The 19,851-nt window shown below is 44.9% G+C and overlaps 1 protein-coding gene across 1 annotated transcript in view; it reads left to right on the plus strand.

Annotated features, from left to right (window-relative positions):
• LOC126252317 (carbonic anhydrase-related protein 10) overlaps window positions 1-19,851 on the plus strand; it is a 788,385-nt gene that overhangs the window by 84,476 nt on the left and 684,058 nt on the right. The gene's annotated exons all lie outside the window — the stretch shown is intronic.

Below are 19,851 nucleotides of genomic sequence, written 5' to 3' on the forward strand. Positions count from 1 at the left end.
AGCCCATTTTGTTAGAAGATCCTGTATTAAGTGAAGAATCTAGAAATACAGCTTAGCCCCTTAACGTATCACACAGAAAATTAGACTAATTAACGTATGTACAGACGCACTTAATCAGTCATTCCTCAGGCAGCCCGTACGTGACTGGAACGGGATGAACACTTAACTTGTGGTAGAATGCTAAGTATCCTCTGGTGCCAGCCGGTGTGGCCGAGCGGTTCTAGGCGCTTCAGTCTGGAAGCGCGCGAAGGATACGGTCGCAGGTTCGAATCCTGCCTCGGGCACGGATGTGTGTGATGTCCGTAGGTTAGTTAGGTTTAAGTAGTTCTGACTTCTAGGGGACTGATGACCTCAGATGTTAAGTCCCATAGTGCTCAGAGCCATTTGAACCATTTCTTTTTTTATCCTCTGGTATACACTTCAAAGTGTTTTGCGGAGTATGTATGTCAATGTAGATGTATATACGGAGTTGATTGGTAGAGTCTATTTAGATCCTATACTGGCTTCTAGACTCAAGCCTTAACAGGAAGCACTATAGACTGTGTTAGTATACGTTGTTTGTATGTGATCCGGAACTTGTTCCAATTAACTTTCTGATAATGTTGATTCCAGTTCTAATTCGTTTGAGCGTTGTTTCAAGATGTCTTGAAAATGTTAGAAACCAGTCGATTATCACGCCCTGTTACGTAGGAAGCAGTTCGTGATTCAGATGTGATCCCTTCTGAATGGGCCGGCCGATGTGACCGAACGGCTCTAGGCGCTTCAGTCTGGCACCACGCGACCGCTAAGGTCACAGGTTAGAATCCTGCCTCGGGCATGGACGTGTGTGATGTCCTTAGGTTAGTTAGGTTTAAGTAGTTCTAAGTTCTAGGGGACTGATGACCTCAGATGTTTAAGTCCCATAGTGGTCAGAGGCATTTTGAGCCTTCTGAATGGCGGAAAATTCAAAAATCGAAAATGGTTGAACAGGCACACTTGTCCTAAGAGTAAAGTGCGAGATGTTGGACCTTAGGACCACCTCTACGATGTTAGAATCGAAGATGGAGATCCAAGATAGCAGACCTGAGGATACATGTGACATCCTGCATGGTTGTCAGATTTCTTGGATTTTCCCCAGCCATGTGACGTCACAATACAAGATGGTAAGCCGAGATATCGGGCAAAGAAATAGTGCAACAGCCAACATTGTTGCCAGGTCATTTTTCCTGAGTCCAGCATCGAGGATGGTGGACCTGAGGGTATTGGACAACTTACATGGTTCCCACATCATCTGTGCTAATAGTTCAATCATCCTATGTGTAAAGTGATATCTGAAAAATTTCCCCCACCCCTCTCGTATCTCAGTTCACTGACACAGTTTGCATATCAGAACAATTTGCCCCACCACATTTACTCTAATTTTAAAACTGTGTAACATAGTTCTGCTGTTAAACAATTACCACCACCACTGCGATAAGGCAGGGACATTTATCTAAACAACAATATTACTTGTTTATTTGGCCTGTGCACCAAGCAGTGTGCCGACTGCACAGCACAGCGTTCGCTGCCGTGCCGAGCCACACTACCTGCTTTCTGTCACCGTGCACCACCAGCGACGTCCCACCGACTCGGAGGTCCAGTGTGGTGTGGTTCTAATGCTATCACTGCAGCCACCTCTCTGTGTGATGTCAATGGTCCTACGTCTGCGTCAGCTCCACATCTCTGATAGAACACAGTGTGAGACACATATGTGTCAGTAGGTGCCCCCCTTCCTAACTAATCGTGCATGCCACGTGATTCTAGACACTGCCTGCTGGATATTTGTGATGCAAAGATTTTCCCAGTGCTATTTATAGCAATGATACTAATTGCAGTTGTACCATGGTGTAAATTTTTGGCTTGTCTGAACATGTAAGTTATTCCAAAAGAGAAAACACTTAGCAAGTGCTTATGCAAATATATTTCTATGACATTCATCGTACACGCATCTTAGTACTGGGCAGCAACCTACAATGCTATAGGAATGCGACGTAACAGTTGAAACATTCCACAGCTGCCTCAGCCCACACAGTCGCTTACTGAGCGATATTCAGTTTTCCTGATGAACGTTTTGTACTAGCTCATTAAAGTGTAGGAACTTGATGGTTCTATACTAAATGAAACACATACTTCTTTAACACAGTTTAGTCTACTTTTAAACCATGCCCCCTTCCAAGAAGCATGTGACAATTTTCGAATATGGTTGATTATTTTAGGATTTCTGATGTACGTAATAAGAATTCCAATTTTTTGCGCCTCATTCCCTGTATTGTAACATTTCGATGACATTCAGTGTAGTGTCGGCAGACTTGCCAACACTACGCACACTAATTGAAAGAGGCGGCCAATATGCACGCGCTAACTCACGATGGATGGAGTGTGGTCTGAAACAGGATACGCAATGAATGTTATAAAGAAAAGTACGTAGCTCCTTGAATACTTAACTTTTAATACATCCTTGTATACATCGTTCTTGATGAGACATCTGGAGATTGTGGCGATACAAGTGAGACTCTTTAGATACATGCAATGTTACAAATGGCGCCTTGCTAGGTCGTAGCCATGTACTTAGCTGAAGGCTATTCTAACTGTCTCTCGGCAAATGAGAGAAAGGCTTCGTCGGTGTAGTCGCTAGCAACGTCGTCGTACAACTGGGGCGAGTGCTAGTAAGTCTCTCGAGACCTGCCTTGTGGTGGCGCTCGGTCTGCGATCCTGACAGTGGCGACACGCGGGTCCGACATGTACTAATGGACCGCGGCCGATTTAAGCTACCACCTAGCAAGTGTGGTGTCTGACGGTGACACCACATTCCTCCCCTGCAAATCGGCGAACGGTCGTGTGATAAGGCTTCCGCCCGCCGTGGGGAGGACCCCAAGTTGACGTATGCGATGAGGTGGGGAGCCTAACAACAGGCGAGGCTGTGCCACCCGCACCCGGCCATTCGGTCCGAGGGGAGCTAGGAAACGCCTGGAAACCTAGTCCAGGGTGCACGTCAACATGCGGTGTATGCGCCCGTAATGAGACAGGAGGGGCCGAAGGGTCGACCTCCATTGCGTCGGGGATCCGACGCGCGATGACGACATCTGGGCCGGAGCGGGCAAGAGTTCCATGGCGGAGGACAGCTGGTCACGGGAAGCGATCGGCGGCGCGTGACCCAGGGAGGCGCTGGGCGGCTGCAGCGAAGCGTCCACTGCGGGCGGCGCCGGCGGGGGAACAGGCGGCGGCATGTCGCCATGAGGCAATATGGAAGGCAGCGTCGGTAACACCTGGGGATGAGGCGAGCCAGTAGATAGGTCCCCAGGGCGCTGACCGGACGGCACCGTCGCTGAAAGCAGACGGGGAGCGGCAGAACCCAGGCGACGACAGACGCGCAGCTGATTGAGATGCCGACGCACCTCACCAGAGGCCCCCAAAACCAAATACATCGCGCGGCCGAGGCAGCGAAGAATGCGCCCTGCGAGCCAACGCCGTGAACCTCGATAGTTGCGATAAAATACAACGTCGCCAGGAACAATAGCAGGAGTCTGCCGCTGCACAGGAACCTGATGCGGCGGATGCAGCAAAGACATCAAGGTTCGATGAGGACGACCATGGAGCAACTCAGCCGGCGAGCGACCATCGCGGGGCTGAGAGCGATACGAGGACAAAAAGAGCAATAACGCGTCCTCCCGAGAATGCGACTCTTTCAACTTCAACATCTGTGACTTGAAAGTCCGGACCAATCGTTCAGCGGCACCGTTTGACTGAGGCGAAAACGGCGCGGATGTCAGATGGTGAATACCATTGGCCTTGCAGAATGACTGAAATTCTGTGGTGGACATGAATTGTGGGCCATTGTCGGAGACAATAGTCTCCGGAAGACCTTCAATGCAAAAAATAGCAGATAACGCTTGGATGGTGGCAGATGACGTCGTGGAAGACATCCGGACAACAAAAGGAAAATTACTGAAAGAATCGTTTAATGTTCTGGCGACCTCATCACGCAATGCGTGGGGAACATTGCGCGCTCTGAAAAATTTCGGTTGCGCGTTGACTTTCAGTTCCAAATGTGCTTCATAGTTCTTAGCGCAACCAAGGCCCGGTGCAAAAATGTCTGCAAATTCGTCACACAGACTAGAAACACTGGCTGAAGGCACAGTCTGATTCACTGATAGGACCTGATTGACGATAGACAAGTTAAACAATTGAAATAAATCTAGACCAAACAAGTTCACTGCAGAAGAAGAACGAAGGACGTAAAAAGACACAAGTTTTGTTTGTCCCTTGTACGTTGCAAGAAGAGTGCACTGTCCTAACTCAGGGATATTCTGTCCTGAATAACTATTTAACTTAACAGTTGCGGCACGCAACGGCGGTTTGCCCAGTTGTTTATACGTGTCGTGATTGAGCAAGGAAACTGCAGCTCCGATATCGAGCTGCAATGGTATTACTTTGCCATTAAAGTCCAAATCTACAAAAAGTTTATTGTCCTGCTGACGACAAGAGCGACTGTTTTGTGCAACTTTAACAGACACTGGAACAGAATCACGCGCGACGTGACGGGACTTCCGTCGACGTCGACGCACACTTTTTGTGGGACGAACACAGTCACTGTTAGCGAGAGGAACACTGGGCGGAGTGGCAGTAACTACATGAATGTCCATGGGCGAAGGTTCCCGAGCCTGAGTGTCCTTGGTTCGATTCCAGCGCGAAGCAAAGGGCCTGGAATGGTTGTGATTGTCTGTTCTGAGCTTTTGCTGGCAAACACATTGAACATGTCCTTTCTTATGACAGTAAAAGCAAATAGCTTGGCGTGACGGGCAATGGTCACGCGAATGTCTAGTTGCACACCGCGGGCATGATTTCACTGCATTTGCTTGCCTACGCGGCGCACGTGTGTGAGAGCTAGGCCGCAGCTGCGCGGACGTGCGCGAGGGCTGTTTAGCGGTCCGTGCAGCGCGCCCGGCGGGCCGGTTAATGTGACACACGGCTGGCGAAGTTTCAAATGATTCCTGAGCAAAGTCAAGTGTGTCTTGCCTATCTAATATGTCTATCACTTGTTGAAGGGAGGGATTAACTAGTTTCAAAATCTGTTCCCTTATACGAACATCAGAAACGTTCTGTGCTATTGCATCACGTACCATTGTATCTGAATAAGGGAGTCCACATTCACATTCAAAAGCACAATCCCTTGTAAGGCCTTGCAATGTTGCAACCCACTCCCTATTAGTCTGACCGGCCGTACGTTTTGTACGAAAGAACGTATACCTTTTTGCAACGACATTTACTGTTTCCTTGAAATAGGCATCTAACGCCGACAAAATTTCTTCGTAGGACAGAGTTGCTACGTTGCGTTGGGGAAACAATTCCACTATCACACGGTAGGTGGACACACCTACACACGAAAGCAAAAACGGCTGCCGCTCATTACCTTGAATTCTGTAGGCGGCGAGATGAAATCCAAATTGGCGTGACCACTCTGTCCAGGATTCGGTGGCTGGGTCAAAGCTACGAAACGGGGGTGCAACTGCATGGTGTGGCTGCGGTAGCGGTGAAGCGGCGGCGGCCGCATCGGTGTGCAGTGCACGTTGACCCTGGACGAGCTGTCCTAGGGCATCCAATAACGCCTGCGTCTGCTGATTCTGCAAGCGATAAAATTCGGACAGTACATCTGGAGAAGCCATCACACGTAAATGTAAGCAAGGAGAAAGAACAAGACCCTTTTTACTCTCGGCGCCAAAATTGTAGTGTCGGCAGACTTGCCAACACTACATACACTAATTGAAAGAGGCGGCCAATATGCACGCGTTAACTCACGATGGATGGAGTGTGGTCTGAAACAGGATACGCAATGAATGTTATAAAGAAAAGTACGTAGCTCCTTGAATACTTAACTTTTAATACATCCTTGTATACATCGTTCTTGATGAGACATCTGGAGATTGTGGCGATACAAGTGAGACTCTTTAGATACATGCAATGTTACAAATGGCGCCTTGCTAGGTCGTAGCCATGTACTTAGCTGAAGGCTATTCTAACTGTCTCTCGGCAAATGAGAGAAAGGCTTCGTCGGTGTAGTCGCTAGCAACGTCGTCGTACAACTGGGGCGAGTGCTAGTAAGTCTCTCGAGACCTGCCTTGTGGTGGCGCTCGGTCTGCGATCCTGACAGTGGCGACACGCGGGTCCGACATGTACTAATGGACCGCGGCCGATTTAAGCGACCACCTAGCAAGTGTGGTGTCTGGCGGTGACACCACATTCAGCAACCCCATTGCTGTACGATAGGACATTACTGCATACTTTCCGATCTTCGTTAGAGCCTGGATAACAGTTTCTAGAGGAAACGCCATCGTCGGGTTTCACTTCGGGTAGTTGCGCAATCGTCAGAATACACAGTTTCCTCAAAGTGTTAGAGAATGGTCGTCAATGAAATGTGTTTCTTGGAGAGTGTCACACTTCGCTGAACACAAAGGAATTTTAGAAGGATGAAATATGACAACACCAATCGCATGTAGAAAATGTGCTCATAAAGCTTCATAATGTTGTGAGGCCACTGTGACAAATCTAGTAAGATAGTAGCAATAGTTTCCTATCGTTGATTCAAAATGGATTCACAACAATCTGTAGTCCCAGTAGCAGTAGTATTAGTAGTGTAAATAGTGGTCAGTTTATACCATCGATTCAAACAGATTCGCAACGAGTGGTCTTGTGACGATCATACACTTATTGTGACAGATGACAGTACTATTCTTTTCGCTGTAGGTAGTCTTTCGTGCGATAGGAATTTGTCAGTTGCGGTATTCATGGAGAGGTCTGGGTTGTTAATATAAGTAGTAGTGCAAAAGAAGGGAGAGATACAGTATGCCGGCCGGTGTGGCCGTGCGGTTCTAGCGCTTCAGTCTGGAACCGCGTGACCGCTACGGTCGCAGGTTCGAATCCTGCCTCGGACATGGATGTGTGTGATGTCCTTAGGTTAGTTAGGTTTAAGTAGTTTTAAGTTCTAGGGGACTGATGACCATAGATGTTAAGTCCCATAGTGCTCAGAGCCATTTGAAGCATTTTAGATACAGTATTTGTTGAATATGGCCAAAGTGGACACACCAAGAGTTGAAATATTTCTCATCATTAATTCGTACCATGTCTGGACCTTTCACGAGTCCAGTCATCCATAGACCATCCATTCTGTAGCCCCACTCTTGAAGTACCAGATTCCTTAGCTAAGGGCCCTGCACTTGACCGACTCATACACGAATATTGAACCAGCACCATCACAGGCTGGCCAGTCGAGGCAAGGTCATCACTACTACCAGGGAGCTGCATCAGCCATCTTTGTTGAAGCTTCTGCAGTGCTCGCTAAAACGTCCATAGCAGCTGTCTCCTGTCGCAGCTACTATTAGATGCAGTATCAGAGCTCTCTCGAATATCTGTCCTGCCATTGAAGTGCTAGCCGCCACTATCACTGGACGTGATAGACTATTGGAAGCGCCGCCGTGCCAGGACGTACCCTTAATTATAATAAATTTTTGCTGTAGGATAGACTTTGATGTGACAGAAATTTGTCAGTAGTCATACAGAGCTAGTTAGCTGTAGTTCAAATGGTTCAAATGGCTCTGAGCACTATGGGACTCAACTGCTGTGGTTATCAGTCCCCTAGAACTTAGAACTACTTAAACCTAACTAACCTAAGGACATCACACACATCCATGCCCGAGGCAGGATTCGAATCTGCGACCGTAGCAGTCGCACGGTTCCGGACTGCGCGCCTAGAACCACGAGACCACCGCTGCCGGCTAGCTTTAGTTTAAAGTATACAATTTCACGCAAAGTTTCTTCCCGTGACTACGAAACGTTTGGTGATCGTAGTCGATCTATGGGGTGTTTTGATGGCAAGGGGTGTTTGGGGCCATTTTAAAAGGCAAACACATATGGAACTTTCAGGTCTATTTGACGAACACAGAAGACCCAATTTTCACCTTTCTTTTTGGACATGTCTTACTGTTGATGACATTGCTACGTCTGGAATTTGGTAAAAAATGCAGAATCCATCTTGTAATGCGTAGTATTTTCCAGTAAGAGCTGTAATTTCCGAAGGTAAAGACCACTTCCTTGGTACTTACAATGAGTACTTGATGATGTAGTTTTTGCATCTCTGAAAAAATGGTACAGCTTCCTGAAAGTGAACATCAGGAATACCTGTGATCCATGAAGCTCTGTGTCACTCACAGGAAGATCAACGTAGAAACCTTATGGATAGGCCTCAAGAGAGTATAACTGTGGGATTGTCCTGCGTAGAACAGTGAAATCATTGTGCTAGAGGTGTGCTGTTCATGATTTAAGTCACTCAATTGCAGACAAAGGATTTCGAGCGGTTTGTATCACTTTGTGTCCAGCGTAAAACAATCACTGCTTCTGTCCACACTGTTACTTTTCTAAGATCACAGATTTTATCTTGAAAGAAGTACTATGAATTTCTTGTACTCACATGTTACACAAACAGTTCTAGACGTGGCAGAGCAGCCCATTAATTGGTGTAAGTCTTGCTTTGATACGTACTAGATGAACTACGAGAAGTGTCACGGGTTTGCAATTGGCGATAATTGACAGTGCCGCACACTCATTATCGGGAAGTGTATATCACTTGGACAACGTCAAGGTGAGGACACCAGAGGTAGCAGTGATGCGTGATGTCGAAAGGCAGAGTCTCGTTCCAAGCAAGCGAAAACAGTTCATGCAAACGTTATCGGTCTCTGGAAGGACGTGGCTTCTCATACGCAGGCTAACTGTTGTCATCCACCAACATTGGAGTCGTGAGAGCAGTCGTTATACATCTCAGTAGAATAGAATATTGAGAGGGTAAGTCTTACACATATGGGACTGTAAATACCTTATGGTGTAAACTGCAACAGGCAAATGTTAATGTTCTCTGTTGTGCAACGTATCGAGTCAGTTTGAAGTATTCTGAAACAACCCTGTTTTATACATTTTAAGTCTTTACTAGAAGACTATTTAACTAATGGGACGCAAAATGTTAAAGTGGACGGCAACTATCCCACGGCGGCCGATGTGGCCGTGCGGTTCTGTGCGCTTCAGTCCGGAACCGCGCGACCGCTACGGTCGCAGGTTCAAATCCTGCCTCGGGCATGGATGTATGTGATGTCGTTAGGTCAGTTAGGTTTAAGTAGTTCTAAGTTCTAGGGGACTGATGACCTCAGATGTTAAGTCCCATAGTGCTCACAGCCATTTGAATCATTTGAACTATCCCACATCTCAGTATATGTAAATGTTATAGCACTTAAGCAGCGCTGTAAGATTTTTCGGTGACGGTACTGTTGCATAATTGAAAGTATAACTGTTGGACTATCGTAGGGAATTCTGGAAAACCGAGGACAAATTTCGTATGAATACTGTTCCACATTCTTGACCATGTCAAGCCTAATTATAATGAAAGACTTTAAACAAACGATAATGATAATAAGGTAAAGAAAGAACTTCATGTTCTTCAATTCAAGATTAGCGATGAACATTGTACAAGTATTTAGGCTTATTACTAGTAAATGGAATGATCTCGTAATATGAGATCTTGGTTGGCGCTGAGCACTATGGGACTTAACAGCTATGGTCATCAGTCCCCTAGAACTTAGAACTAATGAAACCTAACTAACCTAAGGACATCACACAACACCCAGTCATCACGAGGCAGAGAAAATCCCCGACCCCGCCGGGAATCGAACCCGGGAACCCGGGCGTGGGAAGCGAGAACGCTACCGCACGACCACGAGCTGCGGACTCGTAATATGAGATTAGCGAATGGAAGTATTCTGGGAAAATGTTGTGTATCTGTAAAGAAAGTCACTTACAAGACAGTTATGCCACTATTCCTGAAACTTTTCCAGTGTTTTGAGTCTTCGGGAACGTGAATAGAAGTGTTATGGGAAAATCCAAACCACCTCTAGAGGAATCGCACATAAGGAATTTGTGCCACCAGTTCTGCAATATTTCAGCATTGCTTGGAGACCTTACCAATAGACATTGAATTCAGAGATGGGCTGCTAGGAACTCAATAGGACAATAGATCCCCACATACGAGAGTGTAATACAAATTCTAGGGGAACTTAAATGCGATTCCATGGAAAAATTACGACGTAGTTCTCGCAACACCACAGTGGGTAACGGGTTGTGAATATCGGAATGGAAAGGAGACATCGCCCATAGGCTGACTTCGACTACTCATGACCAAGGGGTTACACACAGTAAAGTACATGCATTCTGGGAACTTTATTCTTTTACCTCTGCAATTGCAGTGGTCTTAAACAGGTAGCGAAATCTCCAAAGTGCCTATTATTAATGCGAATTTCACTGCTAGAGACATATTTCCTTCTTTAAAATCATGATAGCTTCTTCTCAAATTTTTCATTGCAGAACATCTGATCATACATTTTAACCACCATATCATGGCCAAAAAACGGGTCTGTAATGGGTGTATGCACATTTAAATTATTATTCTTGGTGAGGACCATGCAGTTTTCTGTTAGAGAAGGGCCTGTCTATCATGTTAAAGAAGGAGGCATGTGGTGCATTTAACAGCTATCTACATTTCGCCATCTCTGTGAGAGATGGCGATAAGGCGAAAATACCATTTCTCCTGCACAGGAATGAAAATGCTGTAGCAAGAGGAATACTGCAAAAAACTCGTGCATCAATACGTCCTAAACAGTTCAAAATACTTGTAAATTATTGAGAACGTATTCTGCATTAACTGTGATGGACTGCAAAATTGTACAACTTATAGAAAAGAAATAGCACATGAAAGAAACAGATGCACATTTTCACATAACACTCGAAATAGTATCCTGTGTTCTTACTTCGCTCGGCATTTCTGTGACACCTTCGTCTGGTGCTGCATCAGCCTGTTAACATCATAGTGTTGCATCTTCAGATTCGGTGTGTATTGTCATGCCTTCTTCATAAGAGCTCCAACACCGAAAAAATAGTTCATAATTGGTGGCACTAGTCCCTTGTATGGGATATTCTTTACAGATGCATTTCAGTTTGCCAGAATGCTTTCATTCGCCTTCCCTAATAGTGATTTTGTGAAAAAAAATGGCTCTGAGCACTATGGGACTCAACATCTTAGGTCATAAGTCCCCTAGAACTTAGAACTACTTAAACCTAACTAACCTAAGGACATCACACACACCAGTGCCCGAGGCAGGATTCTAACCTGCGACCGTAGCAGTCCCGCGGTTCCGGACTGCATCGCCAGAACCGCTACACCACCGCGGCCGGCGTGATTTTGTGAGATCGTTCCACCTAATAGTATTATGCTCAAGTAACTGAACGACGTTCAGCGCTAATCTTGTAATTAGATACTATCAGGTACGTTCTCTACGTTATTGCCATTATCATACATTTCAAGTTAACGTCTTTCATTATACTGAGAAGAAATTTTGTCTTCATCTTTCAGCAATTCCTTAAGATATCTTCATGATGATACTGTGCTCTACACACTGAACTATCTTATAGCGTTGCTAACCCGAAGTGCTAAATCGTTTATGTGTATTGAGATGTGGTAGATTTGCCACCTACTATACCGCACAGTGTCCCATTAGTTAAATTTTCATCAACAAAAGGGTTAATACAATTCGAACAGGATAATTTTAAAGAGCTTTAATATGATCCCATAACCTGCATACAAAAGGAAAACGACATTGGGTGTTTTAGGCTATACTTCTAGATTTTTGCAGTCCTTTTTTTAGCCTTTCACGCTCCCACGGTTGTAATGTTGGGATGTGATGGCAGTTACCTTCCATGGACAAAAGATGTCTCCATCACCCGTTTTCTCCCACATGGAACGAGACTCTGCCTTTCGACATCTTGAACCGCTGGTAGGTTTCTGTGGGATAAACACCTCTCGATGGATGTGCCCACCGATCTGCAGGTCCTCTGTGGCGATTCTCAGTGGGTGTTCGGCACCGTCAATTATCTTTGACCGCAAATCTGCATCCATTCCTTGTAGCTCATCCAGTATGTCTCAAGGCAAGACTTTCACCAAGCCAGAAAGATTTCTCTGTCCCGTCTAGAGTTATCTGCATAGATACAAGAAATTCATATTATTTCTGTCGAGCTTTAAGCTATGACCTTAGAAAAGCGACTGAGTGGATTTATTCAGCGATTGTCTTAGATTGGATGCAAGAGTGATCGAAACCGCTCGAGTCATCGACATTGTCAACAGACCATCTCCACCTCGACTGTTTAACTATCCCGTAAAAGACAGACCCACAGACGTACTCTCATGAGATCTACCAGTTACACGTTTACGTTCATTTTCCTTATGGCGACACAGAGCTTCATAGTTTGCAGATCTTCTTTTCTCAGTAGCCGGTACGATTCTGGACACTTCCAGAAATTCGAGGATTACATCATCAAGTACTCATTGTACGCACCAAGGACGCGGTCATTGCCTACACAAAGAGCAGCTCTTACTGAAAAATACTACATTTGTGCCAAATTCGAGCTGTAGCAACGTCATCAGTCGGAATCGTCATATCCTAACAGTAAGACGATATTTAGGTGTTCTGTATTCATCAAACAGTCCTGGAAGTTTCACATATGTGTCTGCCGCGTAGGTTCGCAGAAAGCACACCTTGCCATAAAACAGAAGTCCCACACACCATGGAAGTATTAGGGTTGCCAGAACATTTCTCCGTCACAGGAATAAACTTTGCATGAAAATTCATACGGTCAACAAATGCTACATCGCTCTTAATAATCACGAAGCCTACCTACAGCAAAATTGTGTGGTACTTAAGGTAACTGCGTGCTACAGTGGACTTCCATTGGTCAGGTAGCATTGGCTCAGTCACAGTGGTGCATGGACTATGGCTTTGACCACTATAGGACTTAAATATCTGAGGTCATCAGTCCCCTAGAACTTAGAACTACTTAAACCTAACTAACCTAAGGACAACACACACACCCATGCCCGAGGCAGGATTCGAACCTGCGACCGTAGCGGTCGCGCGGTTCCATCACATGGACTATGCGACTGGCTTTTGTGAAAATCCTCGTGCTACCCCTGTTAATAGCTAGGACAGGAGATAGCTATTGGGTGTCAACACTCAAAACTGTGCGAACGAGAACTGTTTAAGTGTTATTAGAGATCGCTAGGTGTCTTCTGGGACACATGTGTGGGCCTGCCCTCGCACATCTGGCGCATGATGGAGCGAGTCTCGGGGCATGTATGAGTCGGCTAAGTGCAGCTTCCTTAAATAGTGACCTGGTTTTGCCAGACTGGAGGTTACAGAATGCATGGTCTTTGGGAGATTGGACTCGTGAAAGGCTCTGGCATTGCAAGTATAGATGGTGGGCAATATTTCAACCTGGGGAAAAATATTGATACTCTTAGAGAGTACACTTTGGTAGTTGTCAACAAATACCACATCGCTCTATGTATCTGCGCTACTACCCAACCACCTAGACTCCTCCATGAATATGGCAACCAACAAATGCATATAGCACTAAAGACTGTCTACAGGGAAAACCAGTGTTAATTAAAGAATAGTAACGTCGTCTCTCAAAGTAAGTGTACGGTCGTATCTTTGCAGCGATTTATGAATTTGTTTGAATCTATGGTATAAATTTGTTGCTAGTACTACACTACAGCTTTCTGGGAATCTATTTTGAATCAATGATAGGAAACTGCTGCTACTACTTCACTAGATATTCCACAATGAGCACAAAATATAATGAAGTTTTATGAACATGTTCTCCATATGCGATTCCTGAAATTGTCCTTCTTCTCTCTAAAATTCCCCAACTCTTTGAGGATTCTGTGGATTTTGTTGTCATAACGGAATATCACAGCTGCTGAACTGGAGTCTGACTTGGTCTTTACCTGTAGAAATTGTTATTAGGTTTCAACAAAAATCACAAGTTGCACTGTGAATTGCCATGATCCTGGGGATACTGAATGTCTTAGCAGTATTACTACGCATGGAATGAGACGTAAGAATTTAAAGTTCTCATTGTTTACATCACAGACTCAAAAATAATCTTCTATGTGTTTTTAGAACGTGGTTTTGAAAATGTCCAAAAAGTGCCAAACAAGGTGATATGTTACAAGTGTCTGATGTAGCACCAAGTACCTGTACTTCAATTATGTTGTACCAAACGCGCATTCGTTGAAAACTGAAAAGCTGTCTTCAGGCAAAATATAGGCTGCGTCAACCGTAGAAAAACACAAGTTCTACATTGCATTGCGAAGTACTGGATGTTACTGTAATTAGCAATAATCAATTATACAGTGGAATGCAGCAAACCAACTATATCCGTATATTCTGCGAGCAGCTACATTGACTTGTTGATATTTTCATAGAGACGCCCAACAGTTGGAAGCACTAGAGCATGGTAAAAAGAGTGAACATTGACAAATGTGTACCTCAGGTTTCCATTGGGAAAAATTGCTTCTTTTGCAGCTAAGACACAGTAAAGATAAATGTGCTGGATTGTAGCCATAAAATCTGAAAGGGTTAAACTAGTATCACCATGGCTTGGAAAGTACTGGAACGTTTGTTTAAACAAATGCGACAGTATTTTATTTGTTTAAACTATCAACACCACTACTGGCCTCTGAGTGAAACCATGTACTACCCGCATTACTCACTGCCCACCTGCAGCCAGCGAAAGAGTGTACTGGCCGTCACATCCTGTCGACTTGTAGGCCCAGTGTGGTGTGACACGAACGACACGACGGCACCCAATTCACTGCGTGACGTCATTGGTGCCACGCCAGTGTCAGCTCCACACCTCCAACTAGACACAGCGTGACTTACCAGACGCATGTATCAGCAGCTGCCCCACATCCCAGTGGAAAACGCTGCAAAATTTGACTCACTGTCCTGTCTATACCTTCAGAACTTTTGTCACGCTAAAGTTTTCTTAATGCCATTTATAGCGATGATACCAGGTGCAGCACTGTCACAGAACCAGTTTCTGGCATTTCAGAAGACGCAGGATATTTTCACATAGAAACCACGAACACAAACGCATTTTTAAGGCCCTGATAACACCCCTAATGAAACACGCTATCCTACAGGAAACTTAGTTTTCACTGAAACGCTTCAAAACAATCTCTAAAACCTTTAACATCCAAACAGTGTAATTGTTGCTTTACTCACGTAAACAGCATAATAGAGTGTGACAGTTACTAGCTACTGACCCGTAGCAGGGATCGGTTTTGACGTCAGCCTCTCTGTCTGTTACTGCGCCCACACACACACACACACACACACACACACACACACACACACACACACACACACACAACTTGCGACCCCTACCGTGTGTTCTAGTAACCGTGGATTCACGTAATTGTACAAGAGGTTCAGCATGGTCTTATAAGGACAGAAAGTGGTCGACGAATCACAGACTCCACCTCATAACATGCAACTGCCTTTGTACTTGAATATATGCCAGACCGGAGCACTATTGGGAAGCGAAAGCAATACCTTAAGTAGCTTCCGACGCAATCATGCTCCACCATGTAACACGGCTCATCAAACTTCTCCCAGGTTGCGAACAGCCAGTGGTTGGTACTGATCAGTGCATCCATCTCGCTGTGCCTTGTGGCGTGCAGTGATTAGAAGGTCCTTATTGTTCATCAATGACAGACTATGACAGATGTATCAAGTACCCCATTTCATGCTATGGAAACATTCCCCCCAAACGAGCATATCTCCAATATCGCCCTAAACGTGCCTTACTATTACCTATATACTATACCTATGTACTATACCTATATACTATTACCTATATAACAGGAAGCATCACTTCGTGTGGTGGTCGAAGTACTCGTATCCTGATATGGGCGTGTACCAACATGTAACGTGGCTCATCAATCTAGAGGACATTCTCGTAGACTAGCTTTCAGGATCCAGTGGTGGTGCGCAAGAGCTCATGCTTAACTCCATGCCATGTGACGTGTAGTGAGTCGAGGAACACGTGTGTGGGGGTCGGTTATCCTACCCCAAAACGAATCCTTGATACTGGGTGATAAGGTCGACCTCCAATTGTTGTCCATCTGTGGAATGGCGACTGATCTGCAGCACTGTAACCCACCTATTCGTTGCCACAGGCCTTGATAGTCGACGGCCATCGCTATCGAGAACACGCTACCACGTCTCTGGTGATAGCGTTTCTCCCCTTATCAAAGTACCCACGGTACGTCCTTGACGGGGTGAAACGCCCGAAGCCCAGTGCCTGCACCAACTCAGAGATGAAGTGTCCGTAGCGTCGGGTGCCTGCTGTCCGGCCAGGATCAAATGCGCTATCACGTCTCTTGTCTATTCTGCGATCGAGCCTCACGTCGAAGGTCAGTACAAATTGTAGTGCCGTGCTGTCAACGAAATGAATCGAAATATACCATTCTATAAGGAGGTAAGAGCGCGCTCACTCTTGAATGTCAGTTACCGCGAGTTCAGTTACTCGTTAATGTAATTTCAAAGTTAGGAAAACACTTACTAAATATAGCGGAAGACATGACGTCTCTACGTATGGTGATCACTGTAACTATATTTGCAATAATAACCCCGTCTGGGTCACTTGCTATAATCTGTTCCCCCTTTCTGTGAATAACTGTCCTTCGGATTGAAAGCTCTGTGCTTGAACTAATAAGCCGAACAAAACATAGAAAATGACCCTACGGATATGAATGCACAGCAGGTTGCTTTGGGAAAAAGTGCCGAAAAAGCAATATATTTAAGTGTATTGACGGAAAAAAGTCGCAACACCAAAAAGGAATTAATGCTGTTTGATGGAATTTCGGGAATACATTTCTCTAGGTAATATATTTAAGTGACTAACATGGAAAAATCACAGGTTACTATAAGTGCGAGATAAGCTGCTGCCAATGTGAATGATTCAAATGGCTCTGAGCACATTGGGACTTAACATCTGAGGTCATCACTCCCCTAGAACGTAGAACTACTTAAACCTAACTAACCTAAGGACTTGAAACACATCCATGCCCGAGGCAGGATTCGAACCTGCGACCGTAGCGGTCGCGCGGCTCCAGACTGTAGCGCCTAGAACCGCTCGGCCACACCGGCCGGCGCCAATGAGAAATGCTGGACATTAACAACCGGCAGAATGTTGAATGCAAGCATAGAAACGTGCATGCATTGTGTTGTACAGGTGCTGGATGTCAGTTTGTGGGATGGAGTCCCATGCATGTTGCACCTGTTCCGTCAGTAGAATGACGTATAATGCTGCTTGTCGATCACACTGGAGTTGTAGTGCGATAATATCACATACGGCGTTGACTGAAGTCAGATGTGGTGTTCGAGCAGGTCAAAGCAGCATGTCGACAGTATGTAGAGCACGTTCAGTTACAAGAAATGCACCTGCGCGAGCGTTGTTCTGTTGGAAAACACACATTCTGTGCATTATTTGCAGCAAAACGAGTCGAATCACCAGACTGACTTACAAATTTGCACTTAGGATGCGTGAGATAACCGTGAGTGTGCTCCTGCTGTCATATAAAAACGTTCCTCAGACCATAACCTCAGGTGTTGGTCCAGTGTGTCTAGCACGCAGACAGGTTGGTTTCAGGCCTTCATATGACGTCTTTCTAACCAACACATGGGCACCATCGGCACCGTAGCAGAACCAGCTTTCATCATAAAGCACAACAGACCTCCACCCTTCTCTCCAGTGAGCTCTCTCTCTCGACAGAACTGAAGACTCAAATGGCGGTTAGTAGAATGCACGTTACAGGGCGTCTAGCTCGGAGCTGTCCTTGAGGCAACCGATCTGCAATAGTTCGTTGTGTCATTGTGGTGCTAACTGCTGTTCAGTTTGTTGCTGCAGATGCAGTGCGATACATCAGAAGCATACGCCGGACACAATGGCACTCGCTAGTGCGACGTGTCCATACGGAGCAGTGGCTCCATCCTTGCCAAGTCTTTCTGCAACATCGCAGAAGGAACTTTCAGCTTCTCATAGCCCTGTTACACGACCCCTTTCAACCTCATAGAGATAGTGATAATGGCGTCTTTGTCGCCTGAAAGGTATCCTTGACTAACATCAACTTACCAGGTTCAATCTCAAAGACAACTAATGCGCTCAACCGTTTCAGCGTGTATTTCAGGCAAACGTGATCAGCACCCCCGTTGTGAGGCTGCTAGCGCAATTTTTATAGGGCTGGCGCGAAATATGAATAGACATCATCTTTCAGATGTGAGAATACTCCAATGAACTTTCATTTATGTCGCCCAACTCCTTGCTGTTGCGATGTTTTCCGTTACGCTATACTGAGGCGCTGATCGGAGTATATTAGGTGTGCAGAGCACTAAACAGAGTTGAACTGAGAATGACAGTATATGTAAGAACACTGCTACCGAACGTATGGCATGGTATGACCAAGATCATCTTCCTGCAAATAAGAAACAGTCGTACCTTATTCACAGAAACCGGAACAGAAATAGTTTAAGTACGGATAAGTCTGTCCTCACACAATCACATGAAGTAAAGATCAAATATTGTCATCCATATATCGCTCTGGCAATAACGTATTGATTGCTCTGGGCGTTGTGATAAAAAAGTAGATAAAATCAAAATCAATGCACAGTAAAAATCTTTGCTATACTGACGAAGTACGGTGTGATTCAGCGGCCCCTAAAACTGGCGTTTAATGTGACCCCCAATGCTATACCTGGTGTTGATAAACCACACCTGGATTTCCATAGTCTCTCACTCGCTACGCGCAAACTATTAATCCTACGAAAAAATTGAATTGGATCTTTTTGTAGGACATTTAGTCTAGTTAAACTTCGAGCTGGGATACATTTTTCGTAGAGGCAAGGCCCACTCCCACAGTCAGAGTTTACCGGTCAGAATTTCTAGTCATTGTCCATGGCACTCACTCCTACCACTGTACAAATATTTACGCAGGCATGAGCTGTTTCCCACATTCTACCTTTTTCGGGATTCAGTGAATGGCCTTATTACGCCACCGGCTTAGTCAAGCACTTACGAATTGTAAAACTGACATTTGTGTAAATGGTACCTAACAGTTTCGTGAATGTAACAGTATAAAATACACAATGACGTAGTTGTATTCGTCAGGCATTCTGACTACGAAACAACTGTGCTTTTAAGGTTCAGTTTGGATCGAATAGTCAACGTAATTAATTTTTGCACAACGTTTACAAAAGTCTTTTTCGTTCACTACCGTCACAGGTCGTTTAAACCAATAATGTTAACAAAGTAGCCGACTATGCTGGTAACGTAACTGCCCAATCAACACAGACCGAAAAAAGGCGAATATCGGGAACAGGTCGTGTAGTCGTAAATTTTTGTATATTGCTAAGAGAGATAGTCACAAGCTACATACTAGAAATCCTGACAGGAAGTGTGGGTTGTAGGTGCTTTTAAGGGTCACTTTTGTACGTTTTTCTTGAATAACTAGGAAACCTTGGCCCCCAGCAAAAATTTATCCCAGCACAAACATTAACCACTTTATATTTCGTACAAGAATGTCCTACTATTTTTCTGTATGACTAATAGTTTGCTCTTATGGAGAGAGAGAATATTAAAATGAAGGCCAGCTATATCATTCCCACCTGCATAAAACGACGGTAGTAGGGCAACTGAATCACGAGAGCTGTAATAATGCACTAGAAACAAATAGTGAGATCAGCTGGGTTATCATTAACGAATATGGATCGTCTTTTGAAAGTTTTTGTAAGTTAGTACTACGAACTATTTTATTCAGGCATTCTATAACTGAAAAACCAAATCACTATGAAAGTTTCTACAGCTTATTTCATCAGAAACACTTCAGAAGAACTCGCATTT

Source organism: Schistocerca nitens, chromosome 4 (genome assembly GCF_023898315.1).
Source record: "Schistocerca nitens isolate TAMUIC-IGC-003100 chromosome 4, iqSchNite1.1, whole genome shotgun sequence".
Classification (NCBI taxonomy): domain Eukaryota; kingdom Metazoa; phylum Arthropoda; class Insecta; order Orthoptera; family Acrididae; genus Schistocerca; species Schistocerca nitens.